The 20,640-nt window shown below is 39.7% G+C and overlaps 1 protein-coding gene and 1 long non-coding RNA gene across 3 annotated transcripts in view; one reads left to right on the top strand and one right to left on the bottom strand.

Annotated features, from left to right (window-relative positions):
* The window catches only part of TAFA1 (TAFA chemokine like family member 1), a 501,607-nt gene that overhangs the window by 96,383 nt on the left and 384,584 nt on the right, over nt 1–20,640 (bottom strand). The gene's annotated exons all lie outside the window — the stretch shown is intronic.
* LOC120242881 lies at nt 2,742–9,272 on the top strand. Of its 2 annotated transcripts, none has more exons than XR_005531174.1 (3): nt 2,742–2,802; nt 2,964–3,047; nt 9,016–9,272. It is a non-coding gene; the product is annotated as an uncharacterized LOC120242881 (long non-coding RNA). The 2 variants fall into 2 exon arrangements; XR_005531173.1 differs by having other exon boundaries at nt 2,763–2,832.

The following is a 20,640-nucleotide window of genomic DNA, read 5'->3' as shown; positions in this document are numbered from 1 at the left end:
TTTAAGTATAGGATATCAATCCAATACCATATAATCCTCTTAAAGTTTCTTATCCAAATGACCAAATAAAAGCCAAATAAAAGCCCTTTACTGTTGAACAAACTCAAAAACGCAACAGACAAATAACTGATGCCCCTAAGTAAAGCACAGTGATCAGATCCAAGGAGTCAGTCCAAGGATATAGATCTTCTTTTATGACTACTCCAATGAAGACCTCATCAAGTAGCAACAGCATTGAGATCATGCACTTCTGGCCAGTGGACACCTTGTTTCATGACTCATGACTTGGGCCAACATGAGCAATTCTCTCGAATTAAATGGACATGGCAGTGGACCATTTGTCACACTCATTGAGCCCCTTTGTCATCTCAAAAGATTAAACTTCCACTGTGTCTTTTCCAAGAGGAAGGGTTTAAGAGGAAAGCTGACTTTGTGATTCCTTTTAGATGTAAGTCTTCTATCCATCTGGCAGAAATTGGTACTGAAGTGTGTAATTCAATTTCTTTTAATTTGCACTCTTTAATGACAGGCATATATAAATGATTTGTCTTTATAATTGACTGTGCTGTTGGTGAGCTCATAGCTAATCCCCAATTCCAAGGCAATACAGGGAACTTATATAAGGGACAGATGGAAGGGAAGGGACCAGGACTCTTGCCATTCTCTTACACACTTACTTCCCTATTCTTTAGCCAGGGGTCAGCAACTTCTTGAAGTAAAGTAACAGATATTAAATATTTCTGGCTTTGCATGCCATATGGTCCCTGTTAGGACTATTCCTCTCTTCCATTGTAGTGTGAAAGTACCACAGACAGTGAGTAAACAAGTGACTGTGGCTGTGTTCCAGTAAAACTTTATTTACTGAAACAGATGGTATGTCAGACTAAAAGTGCAAGATGTAGTTCGGTGAACTTTGCTTTAGGCTAGTGGTTCTCAGAGTGAGATCTCAAGATCAAGAGCAACAACATCACTTGAAGATTTTTTAAAAATGTACATTTCTGAGCCTAGACATACAGAATCAGAAGTCTTGAAGATGAGGTCCAAAAATCTGTGTTTTAAGAAGCCCTCTAGGTAATTCTGATGCATGAGAACCCCTGCTTTAGCCTAAGGGACCATATGTCTGATGCAGATAGAATTCCCTCCTACCCAGTTAACAGCTAGAACTCATTTCAAAAAAATTTCATGTTGAATGCTAATTTTAATGTCTGGAACTGCATCAGTATTTATATATTTGTTCAATATAAATTATCCATGGAGAATTCCTCTGAGAAAATTAGTTTGCCTATACTCCATTGCATAGATCATTTGTTCATTTGCTGACTGATTAAAATAATAATCCTGTAAAGCAGATAATCCCTCAGTGCTCAATTCTACAAAGGTGCATATCCAACTACCACACAAATTGGGATCAAATTATACACTGTTTGGTGTATTCAGACTTTCTTCCAACTGGTTTGAAGTGGTTGATATCACTTTCCCAAAATGCAAAATTAAAAATGGCAGAAACAGACAATGTACTATTCATAATCTGCTAAGCAGGTATGTTAGTACACCAGCTAGTTTTGCAGTAAAGAAAATGCTCAAAATGCAGTATATATATAAATATTTTTTATATTTATATTTATATATATATATCATGTTTTATATGATGCCATATATATATATATCATGTTTTATATATATATATATATGGCATGCCTTAAAGATTAAATATCAGCAAGTCCATGTCTTGTCTAATTACCATTGGATTATGACAAAAACTAAATGAAGAGAGTGACTATAATTATCAAGACAACTTTTCACACACATTTTAAATTACTGAAAAGTTATTGGTAAAATTAGATAAATTTATCTTCCCATAACAACCTTGTGAATATTTTACAGATTATAAAATGTGATGTTCAAAAGTAGTAGAGTAGTGCTTGAGATTATAGGAGTTGCAAATGGTAAAGATGGGATCTCAACAGAGATTCATCTTAATTTAAAGAAGAGCTAGCGACAGCAGCAGCATCTGGGTGGCTCAGTTAGTTAAGTGTCTGACTCCTGATTTTGGCTCAGGTCATGATTCCAAGGTTGTGGGAGCAAGTCCTGTGTCAGGCTCTGCACTGAGCATGGAGCCTGCTTAAGATTCTCTCTCAAAAAGATAAAAATATAAAGAAGGAGAAGAAAAAGTAGCAGCAGCAATTAACATGACACGTACATAGTAGGATGTTCATATGCCTGCAAATACTCTTAGGGACATACAGTTCAATGGTCAGCTCTTCACTGAAGAGTTGTACCTTCCCACAGTGTAATATCTTACTGGAAAGTACAGACAAGGACTCTATTTCCCATACTCCCTCCACTTAGGAATGGTCATGTGACCACTCCTGGTGGAAATAATGCACATCACACAAGGCTGAGAGAGCAAAGAGATAAAGCAGACCTGAGAACTGCTTCTAAGAAGTAACACTGGAAATGATTACTGGTAGGTAGAGGTTATGGGGGAAAAATAGATCCGGAGCCTCTGAGTGGTTGAAGGAAGTATGTTGCCATCAAACAAAGCTCAGATTTAAATTAAAAAAAAAAAAGAATTTAGACATCTGGGCTTAAAACAACTCTTGAGTTCCAAATTACTAAGAATAAGAAATTACTGTGAAAGTTGAAAGCCCCAGGGGGCCACACTGCCTGGCACTCCACTCAGATGAGGTCACAGAGGATGAGAGACCAGGACAACCCGCCATACGACAGGGGAGGGCCATGGAGGACATGGGCCAGGGGGTTCCTCCCACACCACCAGGGCAGGGGTCCCTACAATGCCTGGTGGGCAGGATTTCAGATTGTTAAGAAATGGTGACTCTGTTTCATTCCCTTTCGTTCCTGCTCCGAATGGGCACTTTTCATTGTTTCTGTCCCTGTTTCCACACATATATTTGGTATGTGGGACGGGGTGAGTGTCAAATCACGCATGTTATCGTTTCTAGGAAGCCAGACGATGAGGAGGCTCATGTAGACTGCAAGGAACTACTCACAGCCTGGAGACTCTGGACTTCGGGCCACCTCTTCTGGTGAGGGGAAGGGCATTGTTCTATGTGCGGGGACATATTTGGTGGCTGGAGATAAGTATTGTGGAAGAGATACCCGGCTGCCTTCCAGAGTTCTGTGTTCTTCTTTCACAGAGGAAAGAAGTGACCAGAAAGAGTCTGACCAGGAAGAAACTATTTTCCAGTTTCCTTACAACAAAGTGGGACCACTCACCAATATCATATGAATTGAAGTGGGGTTGACCATTTCTGAGCCTTAGAAGTAGGTGGATCTTCACCACTGTCTGCTGCTTGATGTAGATGCTCCCAGTAGCCATAAATGACAGAGCTAGAATAAGGAGGATTCTAGGTTTCCTGAATCACCACACGGAGGTGAGCCACCTGCCATGCAGGTGTCCATGAATCAGTTTTTGTGTGAGTGGAAGTGAATTTCTCCCATAGTAAGCCACGGAATCAAGCAGCCACAGTTATATAGGAGTCTAACATCAAATTCCGCCCTTCCATTCTTACCAGATGCCTGGTGGAGAGTAGCAGTCTTTAGGCAAGTTTGCCTGGGGGATAATCTATTCTCTTCCCTCGGTACTAAAATCTATTTCTGGTTTCAGTCAGACTAGCTGAGTACTGCTGCCTGAACCGGGTCACTGTGCATTACACAACCACTAGAACTACTTTTACTGAATTGTGGGAGGCCATCAGCCCACACTAAGGAATGCTGGCAAAGCACTCCATGAATTTTGTGATATATAGTACAGGCTCCCCCAACCTCTCCTTCTTCCTCCATTCACTCACTAAATACGTATTAGCAGCCACTCTGGGGTAAGCACTCTATTAGGGGGTTGGGGTATGCTATAGATACTATTATTTTGTATGGTATCCTGTTTATTTGAACTTGGAGAGGCTTCTCTCTGGTACAGCTAGGAATAGCTCTTTCCCTCTGAAGCGATTGCCTGGATTAAACTGGGAACCTCCTAAATCTTGTAACCAATCTTGTTTCCCTCTTTGCATTGCTTGTAAGGCTTAGAAGGCTTAAGGCCAATTTGTAGCCCACTGCTGGCATATTTATAGGCCCCCATGACCTTCTTTCGATGTGTTCACTTCCCTCTTGGCCTCCTCACAAGTCTCCTACGCTTACTTTGCCTGGATCCTGACTTCTTTCATGCGTACATTACATTTTATCTTCTCTGCTGTGTGGGCTGCATTCCGGCAAGTTACCTTTAATCTTTTTCTGAATATTTATAAATGAAAAATGAAAAGAACAGAAACCATTTTCAGCACCATTAAGAGGTTCCTAATAAAGTGGGCTGAATCTGGACGACAGAAGCGGAGTCGGCTCTATCTGTGAATGAGAGCCAAGGTGTCGCAAAGATGAGCATCTGTCTCCCTGAGCACCGGGGATTATTAATACCCAGTGACTCGCTGTTCATTTTTGAAGCTCTATGCTGATTTAATCTCAGCCTTTCACAGAGACATCTGTTGGTTCCACATTTGTATTAAACTGATATCAGAGCCCAAGTTTTGGAATGGACTCTGAGCAACCCTTTAATTTGTTCTATTTTGTACAACATACACCTGCTTTCCTCACATTGGAGACCACGTTATTAGATGATCAATTAATGAACACTTGCTTAACTGTGAACATTAGCCTAGAACTCAAGAAACCAATTTGGCCCCAACTTGCCTTTCTAAATGTTTTTTTCCTATTACTCCCTGAGGCACCAGCCAAACTAATGGGTGCCCTTGGAACATGCCTTCTGATTTCCATCTCTCTGTCCTCATTTCTCCTATTAAATGTATCTGGCTTAATAAAAATAGTTTATATTCATCAAGCACTTATCTGCCAAGTATTTGTAAGTCACTTTATTCGTTAACTCATTTAGTCCTTGCATTGATCCTATCAGGTAGGTAGTATTATTTCTCCATTTTACAGATAGAGAAACTGAAGGCAGAGGAGTATAAAATAAATTCCTTTCATGTTGATGTTACATTTTATCTCTGTCTTCCTATGTTGGATATAGCTACATAAGCCATCTTTAATGCTTTATGAAATGTTAGCAAATGAAACATTAAAAGAGCAAAAATAATTCGATTTCCAGAAACAGCTGGAATTCCAGCTCCCACCACCTTATTCTCCAGCCCATTCTCTCAGCCACTACACATTTGGTTCTTGAAACTGGTTACAATTTGGGGTCCTTCCTGGAGCTTTTAAGAAATACAAATGTCCAGGCACCACCCTAGCTCAATCAAGTCCAAATTCCTCGTGGTGTGGTCATGATATTGGTAGTTTAAGAATCTCTCCAGGTGATTCTAATGTGTAGCTAACTGGCAGTGCATATTATTCTTTAATCTTCCTAGCATGGGGTGTCTCTTCCTTCCATGGTGAAGACGTCAGTGAATCAACTCTTCTCTTGCCATGGTGATATTGATACATTACCAGGAGTTTTCCTGAAGAGCCTTGGAATCCCATCCTAGACCTTCACAGGGCAGGGCTTTTGAGTCATAGGTCTAATTAAATGCCATTCTCAGTGTGACTGTCAGTTCTGATGGAAAACTATCCAGAGCCTTCCCCAGCTTGGGTTAACACATTCACCTCTGCTCTCAGAGCACCCTGGGCTAATCCCCCTCTCGGCACAAATCACCCATTTGAAATCACCCATTTACTGCTGTCTCCTCTGGATCTCTTCATCATTAAAGCAGGGTCAATGGCCTACAGTTACTCTATCTCTGATGCTTAAGATCAGAGAGGATGAGTCAGTATTTGTGGAGTGAATCTTTTGATGTGGGCATTTTCTTGGGCCATTTTATGCATCATGTTTGATTTATACAGGAGGTGGTATTAAACACTTTTCTCTCGAAATCTATAGATCCCAAAAGATGAAATCATCAAAGATGACAGGCTTCAGACAAATGGTGTTAACTCTAAAAGATATACCAAAATTCTGTCAGTCAGCCAGCCAGTCAGTAGGCTACAAAACCATTTGTAGAGGTTGTCTGCCTGAACAGTCATTGAATATACTGAATAGTGTGTGCTACCTTTGATCAAGAGTTCTGTGTAAACTTCATGCTCACATATGTTTTGTCTCCACTGGAACATAGGATGAGTCAGTGATGGGATATATTTCTGTTTGAGGTCTTTTTTGTTTGCATTAAATTGGAATAAAAAGTTCTCATATAAACACAAAGAAAGGGGTAAGTAATGCCAGGTTCTTTAATGTACTTTAATCATTTTAAGTGGAGAATCTGATGAGTTTCTATGGATGAATCTGTTTATATAACATTTTTTGTAAGTAGTAGAGAATATTTACACTGTCTTCCAATGAGTGTTACTTATAACAAGTGCCTAGTGAGAAGAGGCTGCATTCAGAGAGAAGTACAGAGTCAAGAGAAAGACTAACCTTCCAGAGAATACAGTCCTTTAATTACTGCAAGAGCTAAATTTTAGTGCAAAGCATCTAAAGCATCCCAGGTCACCACAGCACACACCACCAGCAAGGTAACAGTAACACAATGTAAAAACCCAAGTTTATTTATTTTAGGTCGAGTAAATATTTAAAAGAGTTCATTGTCAATTCAGTTTTGTTGATAGTGATCATCCCTGCTATGAAGTTAAAAACCACCTGACTTTTGATGGCTCCCACCAATTACAAGGATTTATCCTTCCTCTGCTTTCACCATGGAGAAAACTTAAAGGAGTGCAATATTTCAGTTGAATTTGTAGAATACTGAGGCCAAAAGTATCCTCTGTTCTTTATAAACTATGCATACTCAAGTGTAAGTCTGAAAGCTGCTGCGTTGACTTTAATTTCCCCATGTTGAGAGTAGAGAGCCCTAAGATGGTTCACCAGAAATGGGGGAGTCTTTACCCTTTACCAGTCTTCTTGACTTAGAACCAATATTTATTGAGAACTAATTCTATGTTAAGTGCTCTACATGCATTTCCTCAATCCATCCTCACGATCACACCATGAAGTTGTCTTCTCGTAATTCCTGTTTTCAGGAATGTAGAAACTGAGGCTTAGAATCACAGTAGAGCTGGGATTGGAACACAAATCTGTCTGATCCCACTAGCCTAGGTGCAAAAAGCATGAACTTTTTGAGTATCTACACTGGGCATTGTGCAGGGCATTGAAATATAGCCTGAACAAGACATTCACAGAGCATCTGTTGTATAGCAGTGAAGGTAATATTGAAATGTAGTTTAAAGTGGGAATTGTGTTACAAAAGGAGAAGAACAAAACATGCTGGTAGCATCTATCAGGAAGAATTACATTAGTTACTGAAGGCCATGTATGAGAGAGGTTTCAGGCAGTAAGGAGACATTTCAGCAATCAGCACAAAGGATGGTGATGGCCTGAGCTTAGTTGTGAGAGGTGGGGATGGAAAAAAGGGAAAAGACTAGAGAGATGTTTAAGCAGTAGCATCAAGGATGTCTGGTAGAATGGATGTGGGTCATGAGGAAGTGAGACAAAGCAAACACGTTTCCCAGGAGACTGGCTTGAATAAGAAATAGATGAATGTCTTATTTCTCACAGGCCACTATCATAAATTTTCATAGTCTGGGCAACTTTTTTTTTTTTTTTTTAATGTTTTTATTTATTTCTAAGAGAGAGAGAGAGAGACAGCGTGAGGAGGGGAGGGTCAGAGAGAGAGGGAGTCACAGAATCTGAAACAGGCTCCAGGCTCTGAGCTGGCAGTCAGCACAGAGCCCGACGCGGGGCTCGATCCCACGAACCGCGAGATCATGACCTGAGCGAAAGTCGGACGCTTAACCGACTAAGCCACCCAGGCACCCCTAGTCTGCGCAACTTTTAACCAGAGACTTATTTCTCACAACTGTGGTGGGTGTGAGTGAAAGATCAGGGTGCTAGCATGGTCAGCTTCTGGTGAGAGCCCTCTTCTGGACTGCAGATGGTCAACTTGTTGTATGTTTACACAGCAGGAATGAGGAATCTCTCTGGGGCCTCTTTTATAAAGGCAGTAATCTAATTGTGAAAGCTCCACGCTCAAGACCTAATCCCCTTCCAAAGGCCCTACCTCTTAAGACCTTCACCTTGGGGCTTATCATTTCAACATATGAATTTGGGCAGGAGGGGCATATACATTTAGTCCACTCCAGTGCAGGTGTTGTTCACTGATAGGAGAATTATGTGTGCCTTACCAGACTGGTAGAAATGTGTGCTCCATTTTGAGCATATTGAATTCGGGTACCTTTGAGAAACCCAAATGGTGATGTCTAATAATTGCTTGAAGAGACGGCTGGGAGTTTGGAAAGAAGGATTAGATTAGGTAGCAACTGTCTAAGTCTTTGAAGCTATCAGTGGATGAATGAAGTCACTCACGGAGAGTGTCTATAGTGAGAAGAGAAAAGGCAGCTCTCCTATGAATGTTGAGAAAAGACCAAAGCCAAGGCTAAGTCATACTGCATCTAATGAACCTCATCTTGACAAAATGGACACTCTGATTTTGAAACTGGTCATACACAGTGAGATCTTTTATCTCAGAGATGCTTATGTGTAGCAACAGCCACTTGGAAAATGATGTTTTCTCCTATTTGGGCTAGGATTAGAAGAGGAGTCCCTCAAGACTCTCCATTTCAAATGGAAAAACAACCATCACATTCAACTTGCTTTCTCTCTTCATACTTCTCTGGGGACAGGCTCCTAACTATGTATCTGACCTGCTTTTCTTTCTGTACACACATCTGTAGGAGCTTAAAAGTCCTGTTTTATGGTTGGAGGTAATCTGCTGAGGAGGAGATATATAACTATTGGTATCATGGTTTCTTATCTCAGAATCTAGATGCACACTCATTAACAAAAATGTAAATTTAATATCGTTTTCTTCAACTAATCATGAGTTTAATAAAGTTAATATAATGGAGCACTCATGATATGCATGGGGATTGTATTACAAATTTGTGGTTTATATGAATTATCTCATTTGATAGTCTCATCAACTCTTTGACATTGTACTTTTTTCATTCCCTGCTTGACAGATGAGGAGACTACAGATCCAGGAGAATAACATGCTGAAGGAAATTTGACGAATCAGTGGCAAAACTACAGTGGAAATCCAGGCCTGTGTGTGCTTCAAGTACAGTGATTCTATATTGCCAGAGAAATTTTCTTGTTCTCTGTCTGGGAACGAACACAATCTTAACATCTTACAGGAGTGCTGCTATCAGACTGTCCAGGATTAAATCCTGGCTCTACAGCCTGGTAGCCATGTGACCTTTGGCGAGCCCCTTCTTGTTCGGAGCCTCACTTTCCTTATCAATAAAATGGGGACGATAATAATAGTACCCATCTCATGTTATAAAACGGCATGTAAAAATACTGCTAACATTCTCAGGGAGGTGCCCTACACATAGTGCTTAACAATTTTCAATTTGTGTAGTTATTATTATAATTTTCTATAAGAGCTGTTAAGTGAACAGGTTTTATAGTGTACATATAGCTTTATTGCATTGTTTATCAAAGCATGTGCTTCAATATGTTGAAGAGAGCGGGACTTGGTAATGTGAAAAACAACCATTTCTCCATTATCTCCATCACAAAATAGACTCATTAATGCCTGCCTACCCATTTGAATTTTATACACTACCCCAGATTTTAGGAACGGAGTGGTCAGACATTCTTTGGTATAGGTATTATGGAGACTTTTTTTTTATTTGGCTACACAGAACATGGGATTATCAATTCATAAAGATGTGAACCGGAGTCAGAGATGATACAATGTTCAGAAAGAAAATAGATTGACCTGAGCCTGTAGTTAGTCACCATCTTTACGTATATCCCAAATTATAAACCTTTTGCCCTGATGCCCCTCCTGGCATAGAGAAACTAGTTAAAGTGTTATCTAATGTCAGACAATAGAATTGAAAGTCAGTGACTTAAAAATTTCTATCAGAAGGTTTTGTTTGCTTGATTTGGGGGTGGTTATAGGATTCTTTCAGCAGGACGAATGGCTGAGAACAGACAGAGGGGGAGATATTCAGGTGACAGCCACTGTACGGCTAACAGTGTGTGAGAAAGGTGGTGACATCAAAAAGGCAATTTGATTTGCCTTGCTTTGCCACTGTTTGAAGTATGAGTATGGAAGTTTCGAGATCTGTTGGTAGATACTACAGAGGGAGGCTTTGGTCTCAGTAGAGGGCTCTCAAAGCCACCTCCTCATGGACCAAATTCCAGGCTGACTTACCATCCAATTGCCTACAACAGATTCTGCATCACTGCCTTCTCCAAGAATTTGATTAGCCTGTCGCAGTTTTAAGAATTATATTAGGATAACGTATGAACTTGTTGAATCACTATGTTGTACCCCTGAAGCTGATGTAACACTGTGTGTCAACTACAGCCAAATTAGACAAAAAAGAACTGTCTTAATAACTGGAGAGGCACAGCTTAATTACAACAGTATTTTTTGCCTCCCACCTATCTTTTCTGCCTCCTTTCACATATGATCTTATTGTTCTTTGGGTTTCAGCGACAATGGCTTTCTCTGACGTTCTTGATCAAAACCCAAGTCTTTTGCCCATGCTGGCTTTCTGCCTGGAAAGCTCTTCACCTAGCTAGCTTGAGTCATACCTCCCATCTCCAAATTCCTGTCACTTCTTCACAGAAGCCTCAGCTTTCTGGTCTTCTTTAAATTCTTTGTTATGACCCCTTCTCTGAGGACTGAATTCTGTCTGAACATGTAATTTAAAAAAAAATTTTATTTATTTCTGAGAGAGAGAGACACAGCATGAGCAGGGGAGGGTCAGGGAGAGAGGGAGATACAGAATCTGAAGCAGGCACCAGGCTCTGAGCTGGCTGTCAGCACAGAGCCTGATGTGGTGCTTGAACCCATGAAGTGCGAGATCATGACCTGAGCCAAAGTTGGACGCTTAACTGACTGAGCCACCCAGGCGCCCCTGAGCACGTAATTTCTACTCGAACATTTTTACACGTGATTAGATTCAGGTGTGTTCCCTTGCTAGACTGTAGGCTGCATGAGGGCTTTGTTCACCATCATGTGACCAAGTGTTGGCATAATTCCTAGGATGCAGCCAATGCTTTGTAAATAATCATTGAATGAATAGTTGAGTTTATCTGGGAAGATCACAGTCAAAAAAAGAATCTAGTACAATATGGTAAGCTATGGTAAATGTTGTATAGGATGCTTCAGGGATGCGGATGAGGGTATCTATTAGTTATGAGTGTGGTGGTTAGAAGGAGGGCCTCTGGAGCTCGTAGTTCCAGTTGGGTAACAAATTCAGAGTTGGACAATACAGGGTATGGGTGTTGAGGGAACATTAATGAGGGTCAATATAAGAGTCTATGGCAATAATGAAATTAGAGAATGGTGAGAAATGGAAGTATCTGAAATCCATGGGATGTGAATGATAACGGTGTATGTATTTGAGGGAATGCTTAGGTAAGGACCTAGCACACTTGAATGATGGTGTCATTCTCTGAGGAAGGGAATACAAGAAGTGAGCAGGTACCCTGAAACTTTGCTATCCATTCTTCTCATACAGTCTCCTACCTGTCATTTCTAGCAGTTCCTCATTTGGGGCCCCAGATCTCCAGCTGCCATGTCTTAGAAGAAATGATTAACTTCTCTATGGCATCAGGTTCTTCCTCAATAAATTGGGGATAATAATAGTAACTTTCTTATAAGGCTGCTGTTTTAAGAATTACATAAATTAATACAGGCATATTTCAGAAATATTGCAGGTCCAGTTCCAACGACCACAATAAAGCAAATATTGCAATAAGGCAAGTCAACTAACTTTTCTGGTTTCCCAGAGCATGTAAAAGTGATGTTACTCTATTAAGTGTGCAATAGCATTACATCTAAAGAACAAGGTACATGCCTTAATTAAAAAATACTTTATTGCTAAAAAATGCTAACCATCAGTGGAGTTTTCAGTGAGTTGTAATCTTCTTGCTGGTAGATGGTCTTGGCGCCATGCTGATGCCTACTGACCGATCAGGATGGTGTTTGCTGAAAGTTGGGTTGGTTGTAGCAACTTCTCAAAATAAGATGACAAGAAATTTGCTGCACTGATTTTCAGTGTAACATGCAATGCTGTTTGATGGAATTTCACCCATAGTAGAACTTCCTCCAAAATTAGAGTCAATTCTCTCAAACCCTGCCTCTAAATGTATATAACATTCTAAGTCCTTTGTGTCATTTCAACCATCATCAAGGCATCTTCCCCAGGACTAGATGCCATCTCAAGGGGCACATTTTTTTTTTTTTTTTTTTTTTGCTCATTCCTAAGTAGCAACTCTTTATCTGCTCAAGTGTTCTCAAGACATTGTAGCAATTCATCTCATGTTCATGCTCCATTTTAAATTCTAACTTTCTTGGTATTTCTGCCATATCTGCAGTTACTTCCTTCACTGAAGACTTGAACCTCTCAAAGTCATCCATTATAGTTGGAATCAACTTCTTCCAAACTTCTGGTCATATTGGTATTTTGACCTCTTCAATGAATCACAAATGTTCTTTTTTTGTTTGTTTATTTATTTATTTTTAGGGAGAGAGAGAAAAGGGGAGGCGCAGGGAGAGAGAGAGAGAGAGAGAGAGAATCCTAAGCAGGCTACCCACTGTCAGTGCGGACCCCAGTCCTGGGCCTGAACTCACAAACTGTGAGATCATTATCTGAGTCAAAATCAAGAGCTGGATGCTTAGGGGTGCCTGAGTGACTCAGTCAGTTAAGCATCTGACTCTTGACTTTGTCTCAGATCATGGTCTCACAGTTGTGGTAGTGAGCCCCATAATGGGCTCTGTATTGAGTGTGGAGCCTTCTTCAGATTCTCTCTCTGTCCCTCATTCACTCACACTTTCTCTCTCAAAATGAATAAATAAACATTAAAGAAAAACAAAAATGGGTCGAGGTCTTAATCAACTAAGCCACTCAGGCTGCCCTGAATCACAAATGTTCTAAGGGCATTTAAAATAGTAAATTGTTTCCAGAAGGTTTTCAATTTATTTTGCCCAGATCCATCAGAAGAATCACTATCCATGACAGTTATAGCCTTACAAAATATATTTCTTAAATAATAAGATTGGAAAGTCAAAATTACTCCCTTACCTATGGGCTGTAGAATGGATACTGTGTTAGCAGGTACAAAAACAACATTAATCTCATTTTACACTACCATCAGAGCTTGGATGATCAGGTGAGCAGTATTTTGAAAAAAAAAAATCTATTATGAACAGATCTCAACAGTGAGCTTCAAAATAGTCAATAAACCATGGGGTAAACAGATGTGCTAACATCCAAGCTTTACTCTTTTATTTCTAGAGCAAAAGGAGAGTAGATTTAGCATAATTCTTTTTTTTCTAAGTTTCTTATTTTAATTCTAGTACAGTTAACATCCACTGTTATATTAGTTTCAGGTGTATAATACAGTGATTCAACAATTCTATATATTACTCAATGTTCATCATAATAAGTATACTCTTAATCCTTTTCATCTAATTCACCCATCCGTCACCCACCTTCCCTCTGGGGGCCATCATTTTGTTCCCTATAGTTAAGAGTTTGTGAGTCTGTTTCCTGATTTATCTCTCTCTCTCTCCCCTTTGTTTTGTTTCTTAAATTCCACATATTAGTAAAATCAAATGGTATTTGAATTTTTCTGACTTATTTCACTTAGCATAGCATTAAATTCTCTAGTTCCATTCATGTCATTGCTAATGGCAAGATTTTATTCTTTTTCATGGCCGAATAATATTCCATTCATATATCTTTCTATATATAGATTTTCTTTATCCATTAATTTATCTATAGAGAGACACGTAGGTGGCTTCCATAATTTGGCAATTGTAAATAATGCTGCAATAAACATAGGGGTGCATATATCCTTTCAAATCAGTGCTTTTGTTTTCTTGGTATAAATACCCAGTTGTGGAATTACTGGATAGTAGCGAGACTTAGCATAATTCTTAAGGGCCCTAGGATTTTTGAAATGGTAAACACTGACTTCAACTTAAACTCCCCAGCTGCATAAGCTCCTAACGAGACTGTCAGCCTGTCCTTTGAAGGATGGAAATCAGGTATTGCCTTCTGTTCTCAAGCTATGGGAGTCCTAGACAGTATCTTCGATTAATAGAAGGCTGTTTCCTCTACATTTAATATGTCATTTAGTGTGGCCACCTTCATTAGTTATCTTAGCTAGAACTTCTGGATAACTTTCTGTAGCTTCTACATCACCATTTCTTGCTTCATCTTGGCACTTTTATGTTAAGGAGGTGGCTTCTTTAATTAAACTTCATGAGCTGATCTCTGCTTCAAATTTTTCTTCTGCAGTTTTCCCACCTCTCCCATCCTTCACAGAAGTGAGGAGAGTTAGGCCTCTGCCAGGGCCTTGTTCTGGATTATGCTTTGGCCTAAGGGCGTGTTGTGGCTGGTTTGATCTTCTATCCAGACCACTCAAACTTTCTCCGTAGCAGCAATAAGGCTGTCTCCATTTTTTATCACCCATATGTTCACTAGAACAGTACCTTTAATTTCCTTTGGGAACTTTTCCTTTGCATTCACATTTTGACTAACTGTTTCATGCAAGAGGCCTTGTTTTCTGCCTATCTTGGCTTGTGACACATCCTTCGCCATGTCTCACTAAGCTTAATTATTTCTAGCTTTAGATTTAAAGTGAGAGACATGTGACTCTTTTTTTTTTCCACATGAAAACTTATGGGTAATTATAGGATTATTAACTGGTCCCATTTCAGTACTGTTGGGTTTTAGGAAATAGGGAGGCCCAAGGAGAGGGAGAGAAATGGAAGAGCAGAGTAGGTCTGTGGAGCAGACAGAACACACACCTTTATTAAGTTCACCATCGAAGTGGTGTCGTTCATGCTGCCCCGAAACAACAGCACATCGAAGATCACTGATCCCAGAGCATCATATCAAATAGAATAGTAATGAAAATGTGGGAAAATACTCCAAGAATCACCAAAATGTGGTGCAGAGACATGAAATGAGCAAACGCTGTTGGAGAAATGTTGCTGTTGCCACAAACCTTCAATTTGTAAGAAATGCAGTATCCGTGGCATGCACTACAGTGAGGCATGTCTGCACAGGTAGGACACAGGGGCTGGCACAGAGGAAGGCTCAGCACTTTTATGTCAGTACAATTAGTTTTAAACTAATACTGTAACTAGTGACCCATACACTGGACAGGACTGTTTCCAGCTTACATGGATACACTTAACCCCCTCATTCACAGAGAAAAGAGAATGATTTGGGACCAATGATTGGGACCAATTTCCAGAAAGGCCCCAAGATGAAAGGTGATATCATGTGTGAGGCAGAACTATGATAAGCACTTGTGTCCTGCTTCGGTTTTCTCTTCCTTGGGTCCTGCTATGGAGCAATCTCTGCTCGGGGACTCCTCACAGTAACTTGGCTTCTCACTGGAGCCACTATGGATAGTGTTCAGGTTTCCTGCACTCCCAAGAGCATTGATGAGAACAGGTGCCCAGCAGAAAGCAAAACTGGTATATAGGCCCCAAACAAGATGATGAATGGGACCTTCTGAGCAGGCACATGCAGGCCATTCTAAATCTGAAAAACTGGGACCTTCCTTTGAACAAGTGGCTGGTTAGCTGTGCAATCACTTTACCAGCCTAAGTAATATTAGCTAGCATTGAATTTGAGCCCAATGAATTTTCCACTGAATTCTTTAAATGATGCAATCATGGGAGGCGCCTGGCTAGCTCAGTTGGTGGAGTGTACGACTCGTGACCTCAGGGTTGTGAGTTTGGGCTCCACACTGGGTGTAGAGATGACTTAAGAAAACAAAAATGATACAATAATGAAAGTACCAAATCATATCAGGGATTATAAGTGAATGTCCTAGCACAGTTAGCAATCTAGTCTTATTTAGGTAGTTGGTGCATGAACTTTTCTTTCCACATCCACTCCACCCACTAAGGAGCTTAGGTTCCTCCCTTCACTTTCTGGAATTAATAAGCATCCTGGAGGTCATCTATGCAGCATGCAAGGCTAGGACACTGGTGGTTATGATTCCTGTTGGACATTCAGGGAGCACCAGGCTAGGTGCTATTTATGGATGGTCTTCCCAGGAAAACAACGAAAAGGATACGAAGACAGTGTGTTGAGCTATCATGTACAGGGCTCTCTTGGTGGGTGGTTGGATAGGTGAGTCTATAGGTGGTGACATGTCTCTGGTGGTAATGGCAGACAGCCTTTATTCCAATGGACCACATTTTTCCACCCAAGGTTCCTTTCTTTCTCCCTCCCTGAGCTGACCCATCATAGTACCTTGGAGGGAGGAATAAATGAACTCACCCATTATATATCCGAGTCTTGGAATGGCTTTTGAACTTATTTGGGCCTCTCTTCTCTGGTTAGTGTTTTGTTGTTTGGATTGGAAGTAGGTTTGTTTGGATTGGAAGTAGGTCCTCAAAACTTCCACTAGCTGGGGTGGATTGAAGAATACATCATTAATTTTTCAAAATATTATTCATCTGCATAAGGCTATACAGGCTTCAGAAGGGGACATAAGTTTTACCACATCCTTAGATGAAGTTATCAGAACCTTCCACAAAGAAATGTGCCAATATTCTGAGCGGCTTCCAGTGTTGTTGCAGAAAGACAGGGCTATAGATTTTCCTAGAAGTGTGAAATAATTCAGGAGGCTCGCCCATTATTCATATGGACAGAGCATTAATAACACAGGGTCCTGAAATCTTGCCTTATTTAGGCTGAAGCCCAGCTAGAGAGGGGTGAGGAACTGACTCCTTAGATTTAGAACATTTCCCCCCTTTTTGGAAAAAATAAGAATCGGTTCAAAGTGCTCTCATATCAGACAAGAACAGGTATTTGAAAAAATCTGAGGTTTTTGGCGATAAATGGAAACCAATGGCTTTGGAGCTACTTTCAGGAAATTTTCTCAATGAATTTGGAATTCTGTGTAACCAAGTACATTCCAGCTAGGTAACTGACAAGAATTTGGGGATGTGCCATACCATAATTACACACACACATACATATGACATACTACAAATACTTGTGCAGATAATTCTTTACTTCCCAAGTGGCTACATTAATGGACTTTACAATGGACTTACTATATTTATGTCCAAGTATATGCACTAAATATTCTTTCATGTATAGTCTTCCCATGGAAATGAGATCAAAATTCTTAGAAGATGTATTAGATGATACCCAAATGCATGAACCTGACCCTATTGAAGAAATGCAGGGCATGATGTATACATGAATCGCTGCTAAATAAAGTCACTGTGAGCAGTTAAAATGCATGTAATTTGTATGATGTTCCCTAAACATCCAGTCTCATTACCACATTTCCTATATATCTTCTTCTCTTCTGGTGAACAAAATAAAGAAAAGTGGCTAACCAGTGCATTTGTAAGCTGTTTATCACTAAGTATGATTTATATGTAATTTTTCTCTCTTTCTTTAATACTGGGTATTACCAAGCTTTTTATCTCTATTTGATTGATGAAACATTACATTTCAATGTTTAATCTGCATTTCTTCAACTGAGTGATGGTGAACATTTTTTCCATGTTTAGCAGCCATTCTTTCACCAAAAGATTGAACTATTTAAAATATTTTCTTATGCTAAGAAATACAGATTCAGACCACTGTTTAAGTTAAATAACACCATTGTGACTTATCAGGTTGTATGTGTGTGTTATCCACAGGCCTGCGGCTGCCTGGATGTATTCTCTAATGGATGCACAGAAGAGGTTGTATGTGTGTGTTATCCATAGGCCTGCGGGTGCATGGATGTATTCTCTAAGGATGCACAGAAAGCTGGTAACAGTGATTGCTTCTGGCAATTAGTATGTGAGAGGTTCAGTGGGGAAGGGGAGAAATAGATTTATTCTTATTTTCCTTTCTCTGCTGTTTTTGTGTGCGTACATTTCTATTTATGCTAAGTTATGTACATTACTTTTATCTCAAAGAGCAAAATTTTTCTTCTAGAAAATTAGGGTTGTTTTTTTTGTTTGTTTGTTTTGTTAATGAGACTAGTAGGGAAATGACTCTCATCCAGGAAGCACAGATTCCCTTATCTTCTGGGATCAGGCAGGTCACATCAATGGGCCACAGCCAGGTGTGTAATAGAAAGTGGAGAGGTCCGTAAGAAACTGGAGTGTCCCTTCCAAAGTCACGCAGTCAGTTTTTCCCATCTCTCTGCCAACCTACGGAATAGGTCTGAGGGTGGTTTCTGCCAGTGGCCCATCAGTTGACAAGTGCTGCTTTAAAAAATAAAAAATGATATCCATGCTTAGTTTTAGAAGCATGGGAAAATCTGGGGCATTGGGTGGCTCCATCTTTTAAGGGTCAGACTTCAGCTGAGGTCATGATGTCACTGTTTGTGACTTCGGCTCAGGTTATAACCTCAAAGTTTGTGGATTAGAGCCTCGAGTTGGGCTCTATGCTGACAGCTCAGAGCCTGGAGCCTGCTTCACATTATGTATCTTCCTCTTTCTGCCTCTACCGCTTTCAAAAATAAACAAACATTAAAAAAGAGGAACCATGGGAAAATCTGAAAGTTGAATTCCTGTTCTCTTCATTACGCAAAGGAACAAACACAGGGACAGACATTTTATTAGATGGCACAAAAAGCTTTGTCAGTTCCTCTATATCCTTCCTCTCCTTCCTCTTGCTAATGTAGACTTGGGCCCCTCACATACCTGGACAGGACCAGGTGCCAAGTAGGGGAGCAAAAGAAAATTTATATGTAATTCAGAAATTATGCCTAAATGTGCCACAATTTTACTAATGATGCTCTAGTAGACCCTCTTCAATAACAATGGGATCTCCCTTCAGAAATGCCTCTTGATGAAGCCAACTGAACTCACCGTCCCATCTATTAAACAAGCCAGAGTCTGAATTCAAAGAACAACGCAGGCTTTGAACAGAGGTAGTAATGAAGGGACCACAGAGTGCCGCTGTGCTGTGCATCCCTGATCCACCAAAACAATTCATTATCTTGGTTATTTCATTGTGTGGACGACAAGTAACAAATGGAAGAACCAAAATAGGTCATCTTCCCTTGTCCTCGAAAACGTTTAATATTTGTGAATAAAAATAAGGGCTTAAGCTTTTTCATACTGTTTGCTCTGGAAGGTCCCTAGATGATTCCCAAACTGCAGCTGAGCCTGACATGTCATGGAGATATTATAAATCACATACTACCAAGACCTGTTGTGCGATGCTTGGCTAGCCAGTCTTAGGAAAAACACTGAGCTATTGGCAGAGGAATTATTAGCCAGTCTCAAAAGGCCTAAGAGGAATTCCTGGAAACAAAACCAAAAAGAGTGCATATTGTCCATATGAGCATGGGCCAAAGTCTGTTTCATGTAACATGGTCTACAGGATATGAATAAGTGTTACACGGAAAAAGGTTCTCTAGTCAAGGAAGTTCGGATCATAAGGGGTCAAAATTGAACAGGTTTGTTGTCTACAGAACTTCTCAGAGCCTTTAATATGCTATTGTATTTTGAATGGCTATGAAGGGGTTATTATATGAAGTATTTCTCATATATATTTCATAACATGCTGAATTTCAAACTTCCTTCAGTTTTCAGACCTTTTTCTCTACCATGGCTGCTGCTAGGGAATATGATGGTATGTGGTCCAGAAAATTTTATCATGATTTTTCTAAAGAAGTAATCTCCAGAAACAATTTTTACAGATATTTTGGTTCTGGAATGTCTTATCGTACAACTTGAAAAAAAATTCAGTCTCAATCTACCAAGTAGATTTCATTTTGTTAGAATTAGTTATAAACTATGAGAGTGAAGAGAAACAATTGTTTGGAAAAATGAATAAAACTCTTGTATAGGTAGACGTTTTAATATACCTCCTAAGTACTCATTGTCTCATCTCTCTTTTACTCCTCGTTTTCTCTGACTCCCTTTTCCTTGTCCATCTTTATATGTCCTCTCTCACTGTATGTCTCCTTCCCTGTAAGTCTATCTGTTTTTCTGAGCCTGAATCTTTGTGTGTCATTCTTTCTTGCTCGCTCTTACCTTAAAGGCTATGTATGATGATGTCTTCTTATATCATGGGTTTTTGTCTTCACAGAAATAGGCAGGAATATGATTATTTTTCTATTATATTGATTGTACAGGAATCCTAGTTACAAACAAAAATCTGAGATTTCCATAGCTGTGAAAGTTAAGAAGTTCTGTGATGTAAGCTAGTCACTTCTGGCTGGTTTCCAGTATAAAAAGACAACAATAACAGGCAATGCTTGTAGCAATCATAGAAATGGTCAGAATTCACATTGAATGAAAAGGAAAGGCCTATCAACTTATCATGTAGACTTTTCTTAACAAGAATGATGCCAAAATCCACAAAGAATGAAAAGACCTTCTCTACAAACCAGTACTTGTAACGATTTTTTTTCACGTATTTGTCTAGGTTACAAATAGACATACATTGCATGAGAATAAAATCCTAAATAGAGAAAACTACATGAAAATTTCCCCATAAAATAGGCATTTTATTTCACCTCCCCATCTCCTTGACTTACATCACGATATTTCAATGATTCTATGGAGCAGAAATCATTATTTATAAAAATGCTTCTAATTGCTCATGACCACAACCTTAGAAAGG

This window comes from Hyaena hyaena, unplaced genomic scaffold (assembly GCF_003009895.1).
Source record: "Hyaena hyaena isolate Hyena2069 unplaced genomic scaffold, ASM300989v1 scaffold_320, whole genome shotgun sequence".
NCBI lineage: Eukaryota > Metazoa > Chordata > Mammalia > Carnivora > Hyaenidae > Hyaena > Hyaena hyaena.
This window is presented reverse-complemented; position numbering and strand designations above follow the sequence as displayed.